This window comes from Castor canadensis, chromosome 9 (assembly GCF_047511655.1).
Source record: "Castor canadensis chromosome 9, mCasCan1.hap1v2, whole genome shotgun sequence".
Lineage (NCBI taxonomy): Eukaryota > Metazoa > Chordata > Mammalia > Rodentia > Castoridae > Castor > Castor canadensis.
In genome coordinates this window covers 50,597,964-50,619,934 of record NC_133394.1, presented here as the reverse complement: position 1 = coordinate 50,619,934, position 21,971 = coordinate 50,597,964, and the positions used below count along the sequence as shown (strand labels likewise).

The 21,971-nt window shown below is 37.2% G+C and overlaps 1 protein-coding gene and 1 long non-coding RNA gene across 9 annotated transcripts in view; one reads left to right on the top strand and one right to left on the bottom strand.

Moving 5' to 3' along the window:
* The window catches only part of LOC141410873 (bifunctional heparan sulfate N-deacetylase/N-sulfotransferase 3), a 183,081-nt gene extending 172,386 nt beyond the window's left edge, over positions 1–10,695 (bottom strand). For 3 of the 7 annotated variants that reach the window (XR_012435663.1, XM_074041595.1, XM_074041598.1), the window contains exon 1: positions 9,649–9,905. The gene's annotated coding sequence lies outside the window, so the exon portion shown is untranslated. Of the gene's footprint in view, positions 1–8,948; positions 9,107–9,648; positions 9,915–10,562 lie in introns of those variants that run through there. The other 4 variants (XM_074041597.1, XM_074041600.1, XM_074041601.1 and 1 more) reach the window with 4 other exon arrangements.
* A 65-nt stretch (positions 10,696–10,760) lies between these two features.
* On the top strand, positions 10,761–20,553 carry LOC141410875 (uncharacterized). Of its 2 annotated transcripts, XR_012435667.1 has the most exons (4): positions 10,761–10,886; positions 16,717–16,987; positions 17,090–17,236; positions 17,461–20,553. It is a non-coding gene; the product is annotated as an uncharacterized lncRNA (long non-coding RNA). The 2 variants fall into 2 exon arrangements; XR_012435666.1 differs by having other exon boundaries at positions 17,090–20,553.
* The last annotated feature ends 1,418 nt before the right edge of the window (positions 20,554–21,971 follow it).

Here is a 21,971-nt window from a genome sequence, read left to right as displayed (position 1 = left end):
ACCAGAGAGGTCACATTAGGAATGATTCCTTCTAAGCCAGGCTTAGAAAGACAAAAGTCACATGTTTTCTCTTATGTGTGTAAGACAGATCCAAATACAAATATTATCATATATACTTAAACACACACACACACACATATCTCCATATAACATGTTTCCAAAAATGGGACGATTAGAGGAGAATAAGTCAGGTGGGAAAGAAGAAAAGAATGATAGACAGTGAATAATATTGAACTACAGCTATGTAGGAACAATGAAATGCTCTGAAAACTGTTGGACAATGCAAGGTAGGGGGAAAAGGGTAAGGAAGAGAAAAGAGGGGGTTAGACTGATTAAAATATAATATATTTATGGGTACAATACCAAGGCAAAACATCACTAACAATGAACAGACAAGGACAGAAATGTAAAACAGGTCATGTTAAGGGGAGGGTAATTGTAGGAGGGGGAGGGTAAAGGAGGATGAATATGGTTGAGATACTTCCTATACATGTGTGAATATGGAACATTGAAACCTGTCGAAGTCATTTCAAGAAGGGGAGTTGGGGAAGAGGAAGAATAATGGGGGGGAGGGGATGAACCAAACCAGGTTACAATATAAGTATGTATGGAAATGTCACAACGAAACCCCCTGTATAATTATCATATACTAATAAAAACATTTTTAAAGAGAAATGATTCTTCCTCTATAAAGATGACTCTCTCAAGGGGAATGAAACTGTGAAACAACAGCTAACAATTTGTTGCATACAATAAGTTATGATTCATGTGGTAAAACTTTATGATATAGAAGAAAGAGAGAGAAAGAGAGATTAATAAAGCTTAGGAATGTCAGTGACAGTTCCTAAGATCCATGGTACCTACAGAGTACGTGAGATGACGGGCAGGGCTTGGATATAAAGCCCTTGGAGAGTAAAGGCCTTGGAGAGTAAAGCAGGCAAAATGCCCTGGCTAGGCTAAAGAAATAAAATGGCTTCAATGTGAGTACCTGAGAGTGAGAATAAACTAATTCTAAGACACAATGTGTTGGGATAAAATTGGAAATAATATTTGGTTGAAAGAGTCCTGTGGATTAGTGAATGTCCTTGGAAGTGACTGTGAAATTCAAGGTTATTATCTCAGAAATATCATTGGATATATTTGAACAAAAAGAGACAATAAAAATATTTTCAGATGATTAGTGGAGCAGTGTCATCTGGCATGAGCAAATAGTGGTAAAATGGACAGAGTCCACACTACATAGTACATAGCAAAGAAGTAGGAAGCATCCAGAAAGGCCCAGCTAAGGGGTTGCTGGTGTGATCCATGGGAGGTGGTATGAATCCAGACATAAGGTCATTATCAGGGAGAATGGAGATGAAGAAACACTTGGGAGGATAGCAGGAATTATGGTGGGGGAGGAAGCAGGCTTGAAGAGTAGAATATAAAGGCACCAGTAATAAGAACATAAAAATTAGGGTAGAAATTAGTTTGAGCTAGTGACATATATTCCAAATGCAGGCAGATGGAACAACTAAGTGATATGTGGTGAAAGAGCAAAACCATTTATGCTCTGTGAAATAGCTTCGTGAAAATCTCTGAAATCAATGGGTCACACACCCATCTGAACATGCTACATAAACCCAGATACTCCGAAAAGCTTTCCTCACCAACTCCACTGTTTTCCCATTTTGGGCCAGACTCATCTCCTTGAAACCTTTACCACAAATCTTGCTAAGTATTGTTAGCAAGAATATTTGCTTAATGTTTCTCTTCCTCGTTAGACTAAGATTTCCAAGGTTACAGGGCTCCTGTTGTTTCCAATAATTTTTCAAATACGAAACAAGATAAAAAAACTTTTATAAACCAACAAGATCAATAGATAAGCGCTTCAGTACAGGATTACTGTGTTGTTGAAGTGCTCTCACAAAAATACATGGAAAATTATAGACTTTTGCACAATCAGGAGAATAGTGCTGATGGTTGTGGTTGAATTCTGCTCCCTCTTCAACTTATGATGAGGAAAATATGCTGGATGACCAAGAAACTGTAAATTAAATATAGAAAACCAGCAAACCACTTAGACTTGTATTTTGAATAAGCACAGGTTCAGGGAGATGGACTAGTTATGAATGTCATCACTTTATCAGAGTTTCCTATAAGTCACACTGAAGGAAATAACACCATGCAGAAAGGTAAAATAACAGTAGCATCCTACACCATTAATGAACACTTAACATGTACAAACACTGTGTTGGCCATTCTAGAAGGTAAACAACTTGCCAAGATATCACAGCTAGTAGAGGCTGAACTGAAATTTGAATTCTGACAGCCTATATCAAATATCCCACACACTTGGGAAGACAGCTACAGCATATCTTTTCCTTCCACGCTAGGATTGGAAATGGGCATTGGGAAGCTATTGCCTTTAGATGCTGCACTTTCCTCAGATGGAAGCAGCGATGCTGTGATAGCAATTTCATAGACTTTTAATGAAGATTATGAGATAAACTATTAAAATCTCTTAGAATGGTGACTGACACATAGAATGAATAGGTCAAGGAAAGTTCACTATGAATCTATAAAGGGCAGGCACAAGTATTTTAGTTTAAGTGGAGTTGTGGAAAGCAGAGAAGTCACTCTTGGTTCAGGGATCTAAAATCAGGGGGTCTCCAAGCAAAAGAAGAGGCTCAGGTCAAAGCTTAACCAGCAGCCCACCCTTGGGTTTCTTCTCCTTCCTCCTCCTTTTCTTAGATGAGTCACACATTCTCTGGTTTTCATTGCCCTCTACTCTCCAATAAATTCCAAATGTTCATTACTCAGACTTCCTTCATCTAAGCTCTGGGACTTCAAATTGAGCTATCAACTTGATAAAAGAGCAACAAGAAGTCACCATTAACTGTGCCCTTTCTTATTATATACCAGCCAGTTTGGCTCCACTGGAATCATGTCACAAGCAAACTCAACCTGTCCAAAGCTGGATTTATGGTTTTTCCCCTAAAGCTATCTTCATCTCCCCATAACCACCTAGTGGTTCATCCTTGACACCTTCTTTTAATTCAGCTCTGCTTATCTAAATAAACCTAAGTCCTCTCATTTCTGTTGCCCCAAACTCACACGATCCAGTGCACATTCTCTTTATCCAGGTAGCATTACTCACTTGAACTGCTATAACAACTAATCTCACCACAAATGTTCCTGGCTCCCCCTACACTTTTCTCAATGCAGCATCAAAGTGGAACTGATTTATTTCTTTCCAGTTGAGAATTCATCAATGGCTGATTATTTCACTTGCTGATTAAAACCCATATTCCTATCCATGTCCATTATGCCCCTTTTGGTATGCATCCCACTCTGACCTTTCATGCCTGAGTTTATGGTGTACTTCCATCTAAGTCCTGGGGAAATAGGTCAGCTTTTAGTTCTCCCAGAGGCAACCCTTGTTCTGTTTCAGGGTCTTCTCACATGTTGTTACCTTCATCTGGAATGTTTTTCCTTCCATTTCATCTGACTTTATCCTCCCAAATCCTATGGTTCTAAGTATAAATGTCCCTTCCTTACAGAAGTCTTTCCTGATCCCCTAAATCTGTAAGGCCTTCACATTAAACATTCTCTCATCACTCTCTACTTTAGTCTATAGCTCACTTTACAGTTACTAGTCATTCTATGTTCTGTGTAATCTTTCTCTGTAGACTGGAAGCCTCATTAAGTACTTGTTTTACTCATTTCTTTGTTCTTGATGTCTAAGGATGTTTAATGTAAGAACATCACATTGAATACTTGTTGAATGGGTGAAGAAAAGCCTCTATTAATATTTATAAATAGCAATTGCATTCACAAACTAGGGAAATTATCAAACAAAACCATCTTCCATGAATTTTTTTTCTATCAGTCACATTGGCCTCAAACAGTCAGGGCTGCCCGACTCTGGTGACTTATGCCTATAATCCTAGCTACTCAGGAGACAGAGATCAGGAGGACTGCAGTGTGAAGCCAGTAAGACCCTATCTTGAAAAACCCTATTACAAAAAATTGGGCTAATGGAGTGGTTCAAAGTGAAGGCCTTGAAAAAAACAAACAAAAAAAAAAAAAGAAAAGAAAAGAAAATCCCAAAACAGTCAGGGCTATATACAAACATTGAGAAATAGCAGTGACCATTTTGACCAGAGTCATAAATCAGGTGCATACAGTATGTGCCTTTTATTGAATCTTACTCAAATATCTATTTTTTCTCATTGTGAGAATTTTCAGAGCTTCATGTGGCTAGAGTTTGCAATGCATCTGTTTTTAAAGACTCCACCAAGAAAACATTAGCCATTATCTAATTATGTACCATTAACAAAAGGCAGAGGGTGTAATTACTTTTGGAAATCCCAGGCTATTCCACTTGGATAGTGACAAACTGAATGAATACAAACATACATTTTACAAAATATTGCAATATCTGCAAGAGGAAGTACCTACTTGTCAATGTAACCTATCTTTCCTCTTCCACTAACACCTACCACCATTCCAAAGTAAAAATCAATTTCTAAATGAAACCGAAACATGTTAAAGTTGGCAGTGCAAGAAATGTGAAAAAAAGATTACCATCTGGAAAATGAGTATTAATAACCAAAGAACTTCAGGTTCTAACATAAATGAAAGATATTTAAAAGATTTTGACAACATTCTTCTTTCTCAAATTTAGCTATATTTTATAGTGTTGAAAAATGCAGTTGGAGGCTTCAAATACATGTCTTGAATTTGCTCAAAGTAATTTAGTAGTATTAAAATTTGACAAAGAGTATGTTTTTCTTTGGGAAAGAATGTATGAAATTGTGTCATATTAACTGAACCCTGCTGTAGTAGACAAGTAATGCATGGAGCATGACCAATAATACACTCTGTCTCTGCTGGGATTTTTGTTTTCTTAATTTAAAAATTTTACCTCTTTTTTATTAGTGCATATTAATTGTACAAAGGGGTTTATTGTGATGTTTCTATACATGCATATAATGTGCTTTGATCAAATTCACTCCCTCTATTACTTGTTCTTATCTCCCCTCCCTGCTCCTTAAATAATTTTTAATGGGTTTCATCAGAAGAACTGGGATTTTTAAAAAAGATAAATGATAGAAAATCATTGTTTGGTACACTGAAATGGAAAATGACTATTGTAATGTTCTCTCCTTCTTTGCATTTGGAAATTAGGAAGGTAAAAAACATGTTTTTGTACACTTCCCTTAGTGCTATGCCATCTAGCAATGTGAGAAAAGAAAACTATTCCATGGCTGTTTGCTGTTGGTTCTGGTTGTATGGCTTAAGGGGAAAATGACCTCTGATTTTCTCTTAGATTGAGCTAGAATGTGCATGTAACAGCAGGTAGTGCCAATGCAGCTTTGAGGATCTAATCTACCCCTTATCATCTTTGTCTTTATCTGAAAATTGGAAGAGAGTGTTAAACAACCTCACAATATTGTGTGGACCATATGATGCAAAGTTGCAAATCAAGTTTGGCTATGTTTTAGGGCAGATTACATGAACCAGAAAAGGAAAGTCAACCAATCTGCAGTGAGAAGATGATGTAAAAAGAGCAGAAGAAAAGAATGGGGAAATATGACAGGAGTCTTGAAGAGGCTATAGATGTGGTGGTTCTATTATTCTCTGTTCTATAGATGCATCAATGAAGAAGTTAAGTAAAAATTTCCTGTTTCTTTGGTACTCTTTTAGAATAAGTGACACTCAATCCCATTGACATAGTACAGAGAAAGAAATCATGTATACTAGATTATATATGCGTTATTAGGAAAGGTGCCACCTTTCCTATAACTTATAACTATAAGTTATATTTCCTATACTTATAACTATAAGTTATATTTCCTAACTTATAACTATAAGTTATATTTCCTATAACTATAACTATAAATATAATTGTCCTGGGCAGTACTCTATGCCTGACAAAAAAAGTAGAAGTTTAGTAACTACATCCTGAATTATTTCATATGCAGGGGTAGAAGTGGTTGAAATGGTTAGAGTGATTCATGGATTGTTCAAATCATATCAAGAGGTGTATCAAGCATAAAAATTTAAGTGAGAGTGTGATGTAGTGATAAAGACCACTTTTACCACTTGACAGAGATTAATCTTGGGCAAGTAAGGAATATCTCAGTGCCTCAATTTCCTGATTTTTGAAATAGGAATAGTATCTCCTCAGACAATCTCTGTGAAGACCACATGCACTAAAAATTTATGTCAAGTTTGTGGAACAGTGCCTGGTACAAGGTAAACACTTTGTGAATGTAAATTATTCTGACAGCTTACATCTCCACTAGTAATCTAGACAATAGCACTTATCAACAAGTTAAATTGTATGTTATTCTCTACTGTTTTTTTCATATATATTTATCTTATCCTCCTGAGAAATTTCTACAATTTTGGACAACAAACAGGACAGGATAAAAGTCTCTGAGATTCCCATTCTCCCAGTGAGGAAACCAGGCCCCAGATCTATGAAGGGCTCCAATGACATGACTCTTATGGCAAAGTGAAGTCTAGAATCCAGACTACTTTCAGAATCCAGTCTACTTTCATATTTTCAAGTATTGTAATCAAACAAAAAAAGATTAAAAATTGAAGTGTGTATAAAATGGATGCCCACATTGAGTTAGTTAAAGGCCTTAGGATAGGGTTATAAAATTTGATGTTTAAGCTCTTATTTAGTAGAGGTACTCAAGAGTTACAGTCCTTATTAATTTACAAGATTTTTTGAAATGTGTTATACACATTGATCCTAATAGGACCGGGATACTTTTTCCCTAGTCATGTAACTTACATGACTTATGTGAAATTGATGCAAAATGTTAAGAATAACATGAAGGGATGAATCACTCATTGTGATATCAGGTGCTTAAGGATATAACTTTTATTAAAATCAGGCATTCCAACAAATTCTAAAACCAATTCTTTGTTAGAAATCTAAGAGAAACTTCAATCACAAAATAATTTTGAGTGTTGTTCAGACTAATTATCATTATAATGCATGCCATTACTTTTGTGGCCTGGAGTATCCCTTAACCTGGGTGGGAATTTTTCAGTGCGAATGCTTATCTCCAATAACCACAGCATGGGGAAAGTAAACTTCTGGTGCTTTTCCTCATTGTCTAAATTATTGAACAATTAGACATATAAGGTACTCATACAGTTGAGAATAGTGGGTTTATTCTTAGTTGTCTTTTACTGTTTTTATTTGTATATAAATCACAAAGTATTTAAATGTAGTTTTCTTTGAATATAATTTATACCTCAACAGATAAACATTTACGTTTAGAAATTGACTCTAATCACTAAAATACAGCTGAGACTCAACTAGGTTTCAAAGGAGTCATCTGAATAATTCTCTGAATTAAAAGAAATGTGTATAATCTCTTTCCACTTTTTAATTTTTGAAATCCTAAGTCAGCTATTAAATATTTAGGTAGTAACTCCTAATAACTTCTTTAGCAGAAGATGTGGTCCAGAAAAAAAACCTCAAATGCCTCATTTTCTTCTCTATTTTTTTCAAAAAACCTTTCAGTTACACCAAAAACTAGTATTAGCTTTAACCTTCAGAAATAATACTTTTCTGAAGGAAATTTATTGAAAGACAAGGTATTCCATACCTCAACCAAACTAAACTATAAGAAATCTCTCCAAAAAGAGATAAAAGTTTCATTTTATCCTAAATATTTTGGTACCTGAAAATCCCTCATTCTAAAGACTATGAAGAAAATTAACTGAAGTAACCAGTTTACTGTAACAGTTACACAAAGAAACAGGCCTTCTGTTTTACTATCAAGACCATAAAGACAAGAATAACAATATCACAGAAAGAAAGATCCTGTGTTAACTTGGGAAGAAAGGAAAGAAAAGAACTTCTATTAGTGAAACCTCTTGATATGTTCAGTAGTATTTAAAAAAGAATGTCTTTCAAATTTAGTTTTGAAATCTTCTCAAACACAATATTGATAGGGAGCTATGGCTGAAGAAAAAGAAAAATGATTCCCTTCAGCTGAATATCAGACTTTCCCTTTCATCATTCTGCTCTCTGGTGGTGAACAGCATTGCTCAGTAGTTGACAATAATATATTTTTCTATGGAGAAAAAAAAGAATGTTTTCAGGATCAGTTTAACACATGACTCAATATTTTATTTGCATCCGAATTTCATATTGGGAATGTAGCTGTTTGCATTGTTTACAGGTGTTTTTCTCAAAACTTTTCCAGATTATAGGTTGCTATATCCTGTTATATTTATAAAGAATTTAGATAAATTTTTAATTTTAAATGACTTTGAGGCTTAAACAGTGCCCAAATATTCAAAAACTAGTTGAAATGATCTGAGTAAATCCCTTAAAGAATGCAATTGGGTTCTTCCCTACCCCTCCCCAAAAGTGACTACATTAAGTGAAAAAATATATCTAATTTCATTTAATTTAAAACTTCTATAGTCAATCAATACTTAGGCTGATTTTTTTCCAGCTACATTTAATTTTTATTAATCATACAATCTTAAATAACATTGATAAAATAAACTGCATCAAATACAAAGCTTCACTGGGAATCATTGCTGTCTAGATTAGCAGGTAGTTATTGCTTAAATCTTAGATGTTACTTACAAAATTCTAACAAGGCAACAGACAATGTAGTCTATTTAACAACCCCTTGACAAAATAATTTTAGTCGTTAAGTGGAGATCTTAGTCAACTACAAGGGTTCATCTCTTGAATACTTTAATCTGATGAAAGTGAAGTTTAAAATTATCCTAGAAGGATAAGATAGTTCATTATTTCATTTCACTTAATCAAAGTGCTGCACTTCAGTAATGAAATGAGGTATTTCTTCAACACTGGAATTCTTGATTAACTGCAAACAAAGTTATCTCTTATTAAAAGCCCCTTACATTGACCAGTTAACCTTTACTATACAGTATAAATAAACAAATCCACTTACCTGGAATTAAAGTTCAAACAGTTGAAAATGCCGGAGAAAGTTTCAATTACAAAAGAAATGGAAACAGTAGCATGTGCAACCATCAGCCCAGGCTATTTGGCTTTATAAGTGGCAACAACGCCAGTTCTGGCCCAGTATCCTCGTGTTATGTAACATCTTATTAATATTAGCCATCAAACTGCTACCAAGCTGGTGAGGCACTAGAGGGCAAGAGTGTCACATGCGAGACCTTCACCGAGTGACAGGCTTTAGTACCACTCCGGGAACACAGATGCTAACTAAGCTGATAAATATCAGGATGCCTGAACGCAACAGCCAACTCGTACTGTTCCTCAAAGACTATTTTAAATGTCAATTTTCTGACTAGCCAAAGAGCTAACAGGTTAATAAATATACATAAGCAAATAACCACACCATGCAAAAACTTTCAGGATTATGTTTACAAACCCACAAGTCACTCTGGAGGCGTTTTTTTGTTTGTTTTTTGCTCCCATTGTTTAAATAAACTTATTTCAAATAGGAAAGAAAAGGCTAAATAAACAAGACGAGTGTTAATTTCAACACCCCTTCAGGTCAAGAGGCAAGAAACTTGTCCTGATCGCGGTGCCACGTCTAAAATCCACATTTCAAGTCGGATCAGCATTTCAAGCTCGGGTTGGGTTTCCCGGAGAGGATCCGCCGGGTCACCCGCGGTGATTACCTCGGGCGGCAGCGGTGCGCGGACATCCTGCTCCTCTCGGGTCCTCGGCCTCCGCGGTTCCTCGAGGCGACTGTGAGGTCCCGGCTGCGCGGAGTTCCGGCGGGGCGGGGATGACTGCGGACCGTCCCCTCCCGCGTCCCGGGGCCGAGCCCGCGGCGGGTCGGGCTGGGCAGGCGGTGCGGGCGGCGCAGCGCGGGGAGCGGCTGCCTGGCGACAGAGCGCGGCGGGCACGTCCGGGACTCCTGCGCTCTCTCCCGCGGCCCCGGGACCCGCCCGGCCGCGCAGCCGCCGCCCTCACGCTGCCTCCCAGCTCCCAGCCGGCGCGCGCCCGCCGGGGAAAGAGGAGGAGGTGCGAGGGAGCCGGAGACGCAGCCTCCTCCATCCGCCGGCCTCCCGCCCGGGCGGCCCCCGCGCCATCAGGAGGCTCTAGCCTCGAGAAGGAGACCTTGGAAGTCTCCCCACACCCCAGTCTGCGCCGGTTCCTATCGTACCCCAGAGTGGATCGGTAGAAGTCAAGAATGAGTGGAGTGTGCGGGTCCCCGGGGCGGCGCCGGGAAGGCTAGGCGCACCTGCGTGGTCAGCTCTGATCGTGCTCCTTGGCACTGGACAGGGCAATGCGCGGTGGGCTGCTGCCAGGCCAGGAGCAGGTGACTCCTCTGTTCGCCAGTTTCTAAAAGGCTATGCGTTCCGGCCCTTGAAGACAAGTGGAGGGCCGGCAAGCAATGGGAAGGAGCTTCTGCACTCGTGGTGGGAGGTTATGCGCTCCAAAACTCTAGTGTGATTTGGATCCTGAATTGGGAAGACTGAAAAATCTCACCGGGCTCCAGTGACACCACACCGGAGAGTGTGGTTTAGTGGGATCTTACTAATGGCTACCTTAAAGGACATTTGCAGTTTTGCTTTCCAGTACTTACTTTTTTTGTGGATACAGCACCCCTCTTTATTTTGGAGGATCCAACCACCATTCTACGCTGCTGCCCTTTTGCTTTAGGTGATGTTGGTCTATGCGCTAACGCTGGGGCTCAGGTCTGGCCTGTGGAGCTCTAGGTCTTCCTGTAAACTGGGATTGCATGTGCCCAGATCTGATCAATCAGAGATAAAGATGAGCCATTCTGGGCCCTTTTCGGCGCCTTCCTGAAGCAAGTGGACTATTTTTCTTCTGGACTTTGCACAGTGTAGATAGGAACATAGAGCTTTGGTGTCAGCATATGAAGTCTGAAAATGACTCCCGTGATTAGGTAGGCAGACCTGGTAGTTGTTGAAAAGCTAAAACCCACACAGAGTTTATTGCGCCCTGAACCCAGTTATTACTGAAACAAGTTTCAGTTCTGGATATTTTCTTATGTGAATCCATAAAATCACTTTCTACTTAAGGTAGCCTGGGTTAAGTTTTCTATTCATTAGAACTGGAAGAGACCCAAATGATATAGACATAGAACATTTTGGTTGTTTATTAACTTTGTGAGGACATTTGGATAATATAGCAAGACCTTCAGTTAACATCCCAAAGTCCTTGAGTTCCTTGGGGTTTTTGTTTTATCTTGTTTTGCTTTGCTTTGCCTTGTTTTGTTTTTAGGTGTTGGGAATTGAGCCTAGGGCCTTGCATATAGCTAGGCAAGCGCTTTACCGCTGAACTATAGTCCTAGTCTGATTTTTTTTTAAGCCAAAAAGTTATATAGTATTTTTCTTGCTTCAGGTGTAGAAGAGGATACAGAGGTGACTGAAGCAATTGCACCTTCAGGAAAATGTCAGGACGCTAGAATTTTTTGTTTAGTTGACATGTTTTATATTGGTTTTTGTCCTTTTATTTTTTTACTTGGAGTTTCCCTTGGGAGTTTTGTGCCTGTCAAGAATTTTAAGAACCCTGGGGTCAGGGGCTAGTAGTGGTGGCCTCAGGCTTGTAATTCCAGCTACTGGAAAGGCAGAGGTAGGAGGATCTTGGTCCTTGGGAGACAGAACAAACGTTGAGAGATGCTATTTGAAAAACAAACTAAAGCAAAATGATTGGGGCTGTGGCTCATGTAGTAGCGCACTTAAATACAAGGCCCTGAGTTCAATCCCTAATACCACCTTAGAAAAAAAAGATTTTTAAGAACCTATATTATTTTTTATATGCCTTACTCCAGACAGCCTGTTCTGTCATCCAAGCAGCCATCAATTCACTATATTAGTCATCTAAAAATTTATTGACCTAGATGGCCATGGAATCACAATAATATTAAAAAAGCAAAAAAAAAAAAAAGCAAAAAAGCAGAAACATTTCTTTCACTTCGGTTGCTTATAATGTATTGATATACACATATAATGTGTTGATCCACAAGATTTCAGAGAATGGACAAGATTCATAACTCCATACATTTGTGAAGGTTCCAGTGTATATAGGCAGGTTTAGTAGTGGTCTTCCTTTTCTTTCTTTTTCTAGCTTCTCTGTACAAAAACAAAACCCCAGAAAAATCTCTTTTTCAGAATAAAGTAGTGTATTTAGGACTGTATTTGGGGCTTTCTTTGCTTAGGTTGTACTGAAGGCAGTTTGGACTGGAGGCATAATCAACTTTCTCATTGCTTTGGGGAGAGTGACTGCTTCCATCCATCCATTTGGAAGTTCAGCAGCTTAGTGTTATGCTATCTTTCCCCATGGTGTAGTGAAATCTTACAGATCCATTCCACAGAAGTTTCCATCTGTGCACATGTGACATTCAAGTGAGTGTAATAGCAGGTTAATATATTACCTATATTTTCTCCTATTCCTGGGCTACTTGCCCATTGGGGAGGCAAGGAGAGAATATACGTGAGCATCAGCCCTCACCCCCACTAGCTCTCCTTTTCTATCATCATTCCCTGGTGCAGGGACATCGACACCAGGGAACAATTTTTCCTCTAGAGAGATATTCCAGTTTTGTCTAATACTAGTTATAGACAACCAAGAACCTCTGGTAAGGCCCAAGTGGAGGTGAAGGCCATCTGGTTAAGGGCCTCACATTGGTGAAACTCCTCAAATTTGGTCAACTCCAAATGAGCTTGTGCAATATTTTTGATGTGATAATGAGTTGAGTTTAGTTTCACAGTTTCTATAACTGCCTTTGACATTCTGTTATTACTATTTACAAAAATACTGAGGACCTCAAAAAATAGAAGAGGCTCAGGTTACTGTCATCCTCTGGGAAGCTTTGAGACAATAGAAAATATATTTTTATGAGAGACCCAGTTTCAAATACAAAAGGAAGCATCTGTAAATCACAAACCTAGAGAAATCATTAAGATGAAGAAAAAAGAAAAAAACTATGTACTTTTACATATTGAAATAATCCTTGTATAAAGGTAGTGAATATCAACTCATCATGACATAAAGATTTAATAATTTATGCTTCATATAAGTTAAAATTATTTGTGTCTTTGGATGAAATTTTGTCACTAATCTAAATGCTTCTATGTGGAGGGTGTTGGTTGTAAAAGGATTTCAGAAAACTCATTTCAATTTGTAGAGTTCCCTTCCATTTTTCAATGCCTAAAAATCAAATCCACATATTATTCTGACAAGTTTAAAAATGCAAATATTTATAGAGGACATCTGAGTATTTTTATATGAAATAGCTGATCAACTTAAGTATTACAGTTTATGTTCAGATCTTCAGTTTGGACTTATGTCAATCAATGACATTTGTTCAATTACCTAAAGGTAATGGGGTGAAGATTTAATTGAAATCCTATTCTAGTTAGCAACTTCTAACTCAACCCAAGGAAATGTACCCCAGTTTTCTTTATTTTCTCCAGAGATGTTAAAGTGAAAATAGATCAAAACTAAAAATCTTAGCAAAATGATTGGCTGTGAGGAAAAGAAACAGAAGGGGTATCAGGCTGTTTGAAAGCCATAGAAAGATGAATGTTGCCTGACTCTAAGTCACCTTACAGACATTGCCTGTGAAAAATACATAAGGTTGAGTTTAGTGGTATGAACATCTCATTACATGAAATGCCAATTTAAAGCTCAATAGACTAGATTGCAACAGTAACTTCAGAATGCACCGGTATCACCTGCAGGGCTCATTCAACCACCCTGGGCTCCACCTTCAGAATGTCTGATTCAGATCAGGGTGGATAATGGGAATTTGCATTTTTATAAGTGCCCAGGTTATACAGCTGCTTGTCTTTGAGAATCACTGGATCAGATAGTTGTCGAGAACACAGAGTGCGTCTTTATTGGGGTCATTATATATGTTTATAAGTGAGCATTTATTACTATAAAAACTATTTTGTCTTCAAAGCTAATTCTCCATTTTTTCTTAATCACAATAAATATACAACAAATTCAGTATTTTAATTTGTTTCCCGTATCACCAGTTGGGTAAGCAAAAATAAGCAAATGATTTATTTAAAAATACAGGTCCTTTATCGTAATAAAAAAGATAGCAAGATTTGGAAAAGATCTGCTCTCTAGTTGACAGCTTCCTCCATTGCTGGTTCATTCTGTGTTGTCCACTGCCCAGGGACAGATCTTTTATATTAACAGTCACTTAATATGCAATGCAGAAGAGAAAGAAATTATTTCCTTGGTTTGATTAGTATTTTTTTACATTCTAACTGCCAAAGGAAATCATCTTATTGTATTGTCTTGTTTTTTTTTAAGTTTTGTAGTTAAAAAGCCATCTATACACTGTTTATAATTCTCAATTTTTAAATTCATTTCCTCAAAAATAGCTTTTTTCCCTATGTGAGACTAGATTAAGCTTTAATGTTATGAGCTGTGTAGTTAATTGTAAGCCTTGGTTGCTGACTGTTTGGTAGTAAAAACCTACTTATATCTATAGGTTTAGTATAAACCATGGAAATAATTTGTGTTCTATCTTAAAGGAGAAATATAAGCAATCATCAGATTGTAGAACATAATGTGTGAGTCTTCAAAGCTGTCTCTTAATATTCAGGCAGGACCAAACATCATTAAGGTATTTCTTTGATCTAGCTTGCAACATTAAAACATCATTTTATAGCCTGGCCTCCTGCCATGCAGTACAAGAGAAATTCATTGTGAGAGTAAAATGGATGATTTCTCTCTCAATTTGTCTGAAAACAGGCTTCATAAAGACCCCAGAATATACTCAGTTCCACTTTACTATGATGTTTCTCCATTATATCTGATCCTTGGATTTCAAGAGGTTGAAGAAAATAATAACTATTCAATGAATATTTACATGAATTAATTTCATTTTGCTCCTCTGAAAGTATGTTTTTGAAAGTGATATGAAAGGTTGTTAGAAAAAGAAGAGAAATAGTAGAGAAAATTGAGATGCCCTGTACATTGTAGATTGACAAATCTAATATTCTAAAGCTTGAGGCTATTTTGACTGAATTCTCCACCAAACATTTGCATTAGAGAAGTGTGAGTGAATATATAAAAATTTGATTGGGAAGAGGGACAATTTATGCATGTGACATTTTTCCCCATCAAACATGAACAAGCACTTTCAATAGTCATAGAGGAAATAGGCAATGGGAATCCTATTCATCCAGCTCTAAATTTTACTATTGCTCAGCATCTCTGACATTCTGAGAAAAAAGGTAGTAGCTTCTCTTATTTTTCTTATAACTCTCACTTGATATCAAATACAAACCTAAGTGACCTAATGATCAAACACAGATTCTCATTTTAATCATTAGGATGTATAATCGTTTTATGTTCCTTCCACAGAATATAGCTAAGTTTTCTGGAAAAAGGAAATAAATATTACTGTCATTGTGAAAAAATACTTGACATAAACAATTTAAAGGAAGAAGGCTTTTTTTGGTTCATGGTTTCAGAGGTTGCAATCCATAGTCCTTAGCTTTGTTGGTTGTGGGCCCATGGTGAGTCAGAACATCATGGCAGCAAGAGTGTATGACAGAGGCTGCTCGCTTCATGGTAAGCAAGAAGCAGTAAGAGAGAGGGACAGGTAGAACCTTCACTAGCATGCCCACCCTCCAGTGACCTACTACCTCTATCTGGGCCCTACTTCTTAAAGTTTCTACCATCTCTCAAAACAGCACCAGTAGCTGGGGACCAAATATTCAACATTTGAGCCTGTGGAGGGTCATTTTGTGTTCAAACCATAACAATATTGATTGAACAAATGAATTCAATTCTTAAAATCCTCTTTTCCTTAAGTCCTTAGGTAAAATATATTTAAGAATTAATCTTTGAAAGATTCTATTAGTAGTTTGTGCCTCTGGTATTATATATAAATTATAAATCCAGAACTTAAGTCTCTTGATGATTAAAATAGGGGTATATGGTTAACAGAGAGCCACTAAAAATTATAAAACTTGTGATATCTTTGTATTTATAGCAGAAAAAAATTAAACTAGGTTAAAAGGCCCAGAGTGGTAACATAATTATTTTTTATTTCAACCTGACTACTTTGGAGGCAATAGTTTTTGGTCCTGTGGAAAAAAATCTTAGCTGTTAACTCAGTATAGAAAACTACTACTTTTCATAATAGGCTAGGACTTAAACCAACGGAAGCTAGGATATCCATGTCAATTTAATTTGTGTTACCTTTTATAGTAAGTGATGTGTTAATACTCCTCGGTGTCAATCTTGGATATGTGTATACACACAACACACACACACACACACACACTCACCTACTAAATGAGAGCAATGATCCCTTCAGAGGGTTGATTTGAGAATAAAATGTGTAAAAATGCTATGAAGTTTGCACAGGGTTATATTGATACACAGCATTTTAAAAAATGAGGTCATCAGGTTGATCATGTTTATATAAATAAAAAATAGTTATCACATTAGAATTGATTTACCTGAGACTTAAATATTGGTGTGAAAGTGAATCAAACATGACTTATATTCACTTTTCTTATTTTAAGGGAATTTATCTCTATTCTATTAAACTACAACTGGTAGTAAGCTTAGTAAATGTAATTAGGGAGAATCACTTGATTGTCTTCTAATCTAAGTCACATGATGTCATTGTTCTCATCTCATTTAATTGCTCAAAATTCTGAGTGGAATATGGTCCTTTAGTTGTGTTTCAATATTTAGTCTTTCATTTTCCCATAATAATAGCCTTTTTTTTCCAGGACCCTGGACATCCATAAACAGAAGGTGGCTCAGCTTTAAGCATTGGACTACTAGATGGAAGACTGTGATTGTTTCTGGGGAACACCACCACACCAGAGAAACTTCCTTGGTCCTGGCCCCCTGTGTTCAGGTCCTTGTAAAATGCCCTCTCCTTGAGTTCATGTAGGATATGTAACTTATTTATAACCAATAGAATGTGGCAAAGATGAAGGGATGTCCCTCATGTGTTTGTGCTATGCTACATAAGACTGCATCTTGCTTGACTAACAGGTGAGGTCCTCCTTTCTAGCTTGATGTTGTAAGTGCCCACATTGGAGAAGCTTATGTGGCTAGCAATTGCAAAAGCCCTTGTGACATTTGTGTGACTTCTAGGTTATCAGGGAAGCCTTCAGCCAACAGCCAGCAAAAAACTGGGGCCCCAAGTCCTGCCACCACCGGAAATGAATTCTGCTAACAATCTGAGTCAGTGTGGAAAGAGATCTACCTCCAGTTGAGCACCCAGATGGAAATGCAGTCAAGGTAACATCTTAATAGCTTAATGTGATGTCTTAAGCAGAGGAACTAACTAAGCTATGTCTATATACCTGACCCATTAAAACCATGAGATAATAATTATCATTGCTTAAGTTGCTAAATTTGTGATCATTTGTTATGTCATGTTAGATAACTCTTTCAGTGACAGCTGGCACATGGTTTGCCCTCTTTTTCCTTCTTTCATTTCTTTTTTCCATCTTGTGGCCTAGAACTCAGCTACAACTTTACTGGCTACCACCAAGAGCACAACAACAAATGATGGCAAAGATGTGGGGGGAAAGGAGCCCCCATACACCGCTGGTGGAAATGTAAATTAATACAACCCCTAGGAAAAACAGTATGGAGGCTCCTCAAAAAACTAAAAATAGAACTGCCATATGACCCAGCAATTCCACTCCTAGAGGCTTATCCAAAGCAATGTAAGTCAGGTTAAAACAAAGGCACCTGCACACCCATATTTATTGCAATGTATTCACAACAGTTAAGCTATGAAAACAGCCAAGATGCCCACTACTGATGAATGGATCAAGATAATTTGTTATTTATATACAACAGAATTTTACTCAGCCACAAGGAAGAATGAAATTTTGTCATTCACAGGCAAATGGATAAAACTGGAGAACTTCATCTTAAGTGAAGTTAGCCAACTACAGAAGGCCAAAAATCATGTTTTCACTCATACGTGGAATATAGACCTAATATAAATGCAGTAATATTATGAAAAACAGATCACACTAAGGGAGGTCACATATAGGGTGAGGGGGGGTAAAAGAAGGACATTAAGAAGGTGAATATGGTTGATGTACTTTCTATACAAGAATGAATATAGAATTTTTAAATCCATTGAAACTACCATAAGAAAGGGACTAAGGTAGAAAAAAGAAAAAATAGAGGAAATGAACCAAATCTGGCTATCATACATATAAACATGGAAGTGCTATCTATCTTAAACTACATCTTAACTTAAACTACATCTATCTTAAACAACAAAAATGTCATTTTTTTCTTCCTCTTTTTCTTTTCTTATACAAAATCTGGAGAATAGGAGAGCAGAACAGGTTCTGTCTGAGGGGATTGGTAGCTGTGGGAAGGAGAATGAGGTGGAGAAAAGATGAATGAGGGTGAATATAGTACAAATACTGTGTACACATGTATGTAAATGGAAAAATGTTGTCTATTGAAACTATTTCTAGAATGGGAGTGGGGGAATGAAGGAGAATGGTGGAAGGGTGAATTTAAGTACAAATGTATAAGTGTCAACTCAAAGTGGATTAAGGACCTTATTATTAGACCTGAAACCTTGAAGCTAGTACAGGAAAGAGCAGGGAATACACTGGAAGCAATAGGCACAGGCAAGGACTTCCTCAATAGAACTTAAGCAGCTCAACAATTAAGAGATAGGATTGACAAATGGGACTACATCAAATTAAAAAGCTCTACACAACAAAAGAAATTGTCTCTAAATTGAAGAGGCCACCCACAGAATGGGAGAAAATCTTTGCTAGTTATACATCAGACATGGGACTGATGACCAGAATATACAAGTAGCTCAAAAAACTAATCAATGACCCAATAAAGAAAATGGGCAACTGAATTAAATAGAACTTTTTCAAAGGAAGAAGTCAAAATGGCTATAAAAACAAATGAAAAAATGCTCACCATCCCTGGCCATAAAGGAAATGCAACTCAAAACCACATTAAGATTCCACCTCACTTTTTGTAGAATAGCTACCATCAAGAGCACCAACAAATGTTGGCGAGGATGTGGGGAGAAAGGAACCGTCATACACTGCTGGTGGGAATGTAAGCTAGTACAACCACTATGGAAAACAACATGGATGCTCCTTGAAAAACTAAAAATAGAACTGCCATACTATTCAGCAACATCACTCTTAGGGATATACCTGAAGGAATGTGAGTGAGGTTACTACAAAGGCACCTGCATACCCATTTTATTGCAGCACTGTCAACAATAGCTAAGCTATGGAAACAGCCAAGATGCCCTACTACTGACAAATGGATTAAGAAAATGTGGTATTCATACACAATGGAGTTTTACTTAGCCACAAAGAAGAATGAAATTTTGTCATTCACAGGTAAATGGATGGAACTGGAGAACAACATCTTAAGTGAGGTTAGCCAGCTGCAGAAGGCCAAAAGTCACATGTTCTCCCTCATATGTGGATTATAGACCTAAAACAAATGCAGTAATATTGTTAGACATGGGTCACACTAAGGGGAGGCCATGCACAGGAGGGATAGGACAAGGGAAGGAAACCAAAAATTTGAATGTGGTTGATGTGCATGCACCCTGTACAGGAATGAATATAGAAATGTTAAACTGGCTGAAGCCTCCATGGACAAGGACTAGGGAGGAGTGAAGAGGACTGGAAGAGATGAACCAATTGGAGTTGTAATACACATATTCATGGAAACAACACAAGGAAACACCCTGTGTAGCTATCTTTACCTCAAACTAGTAAAAATGCCATATTTCTGTTTTTATCTTTTATGTATTTTTCTTCTACAAAATTGGAGAACAGGAGGGTGGAACAGGTTCTGTGGAGGGAGGTGCTTGGCACTAGTGGGGGGGGGCGGTAGCAGGGAAAGGGGTAGGAAGATGAATATGGTACAAATAATATGTACACATGTATGTAAATTCAAAAATGATTCATATTGAAACTGTTCCAGGAATCAAGGGAGGATGGATGAAGGAGAGCAGTGGAAGGGGTGAATTCAAGTATGATATATTTGATACATTGTAAGAACCTTTGTAAATGCTATGATGTACCCCCACCAAGCACAACAAAAAAGAAATATTTAATATACTGTAAGAATTTTTGTAAATGCCACAATGTACACCCAACCAGCAAACTCAAAAAATTTGAAAATTAAAAAAAATTTCCCTCATGTCTAAGGTTCTTAGTAGTCATGATCCTTTCTGTAATGGTACAATCTATCTTCATAAACTTATCTCCTAAATCATTTCTTAGTTCTAAGCAAACTGACCTCCCCCAAATAAGTCCATTCCTTCTTTTACACCATTACTCAATGTTCTACTTACAACAATCTCTCACCTACTCTGTACCTCCCTTGAAAGTTCAGCTGAATTTCTAGTCTCCATGAAATCTCTCTAAGAACAAGTCAGACCTTTGTGAGTTCTCCATCACCTTGGCAAGGATCATTTCTCTTACACTACTCAGATAGTGTTAGCACCTGCTACTTCTTGAGGAAAGGAACTTTCTTATTTTCACCTCCCTTCTAGTGGACTGCCTAGAGTAGAGATTTATTAGCATTTTTTGTTGGACAGTTACTTGATAAATACAGCTTAAGACTATTAACAACCATATTTTCTACTTCATAAAATAAGTAGTTTTCAGTGAAGCTTTATGAGTTTATGGCACATGTGGGGAAAAAGGGGTACATAAATGAAGATATATAAACCTGAATTTTGGAAATCTATAAGAACCTCATCTTCTGAACTGATGTCATGGGATAGCTCTGGTCATTGCATGTCCTGTGCATTGCCATTGATGGAAGCAGGCCTGTCCATGTAATCAGGCTGCCTTTCCTGTAGAAATGAGGAAAACAGAATAAAAAGGTGTGAGGAGTACAATGTGACATTTTTAAAAAGTTGATAATTTATAATCTCTCCAATTCAAGGTAAAAAGTCAATTAACACTCAGAGATGTCATGTTCAAGAGTACTTCACAGACAGAGATAATCATATCGAGGTGTTCCTCTTGTGAAATGGTCCTAGGATGTTTAACTGTATTTTTATATTATAGGTTGGAAAGAATGCTGATGGCAGCCTATAATGCACATTTCAGTGCACTGAATGGAATAGCCATAACTTTTTCTTAAACCTGATAACTTCTCATAATTATAGTAGAAACCTTAAAAAGCTGAAATATATTTTCTCATTAGAAAATTACAATATAGGTGAGGTTTTAAAAGGTGACTATGCTTTACAAAATACTTTGTTTTTGAAACTTAAAACTTAAAAATGTTCTTAAAATGTAGACATATTCTTACTAAAGAGCCTACAAAGAATACACTAGGTTTATTAGGATGGCTTAGACACCAAGCATCAATCCATCCTCTTTGATTATGATGATCAGTTCTACAGTTTCATCATGGTGTGCACAGGGGGTCAAGAGCACCACCCTGGAGGGAGATGCGAGGAGGAACTGCCTTCTGTCTTCTGTCTTCACTGTGAGTCCAGTGACTACTTGTTCTAGTTTTCAGTTGAAGTTAGGAATTCTTTTCTAACTTAACTTTCATTTTTAATTGATGGATAGTAATTGTAGATATTTACAGGGCACAGTATGATAATTCATGTATATAAGATGTAATGTTCACAATTGAGCGACTGGCATTTTTACTTCCTTATCATTTCTTTAACCATTCAGACTTCTCTTTTCTAGTTCTTCATAACATATATAATATGTTGTTCTAAACTGTAGTCACCTTGCTGTGCTGTAGAACATGAGAGACCACTCCTCCTATATAACTGCATTTTGGTAACCATTATTCAAGTTCTCTCTCTATGCTACCCTTTACCCTTGCTATCCTCTACCAATCACTAGTATAGTCTCCTCTTCTTTGAGGTAATTTTTTTTTTAGCTTCTGTATATGTGTGTGAACATGCAATATTTGTCTTTGAATGTCTGGCTTATTTCAGTTCACTTAACATCCTCCATTTCCATCCATTTTGTCA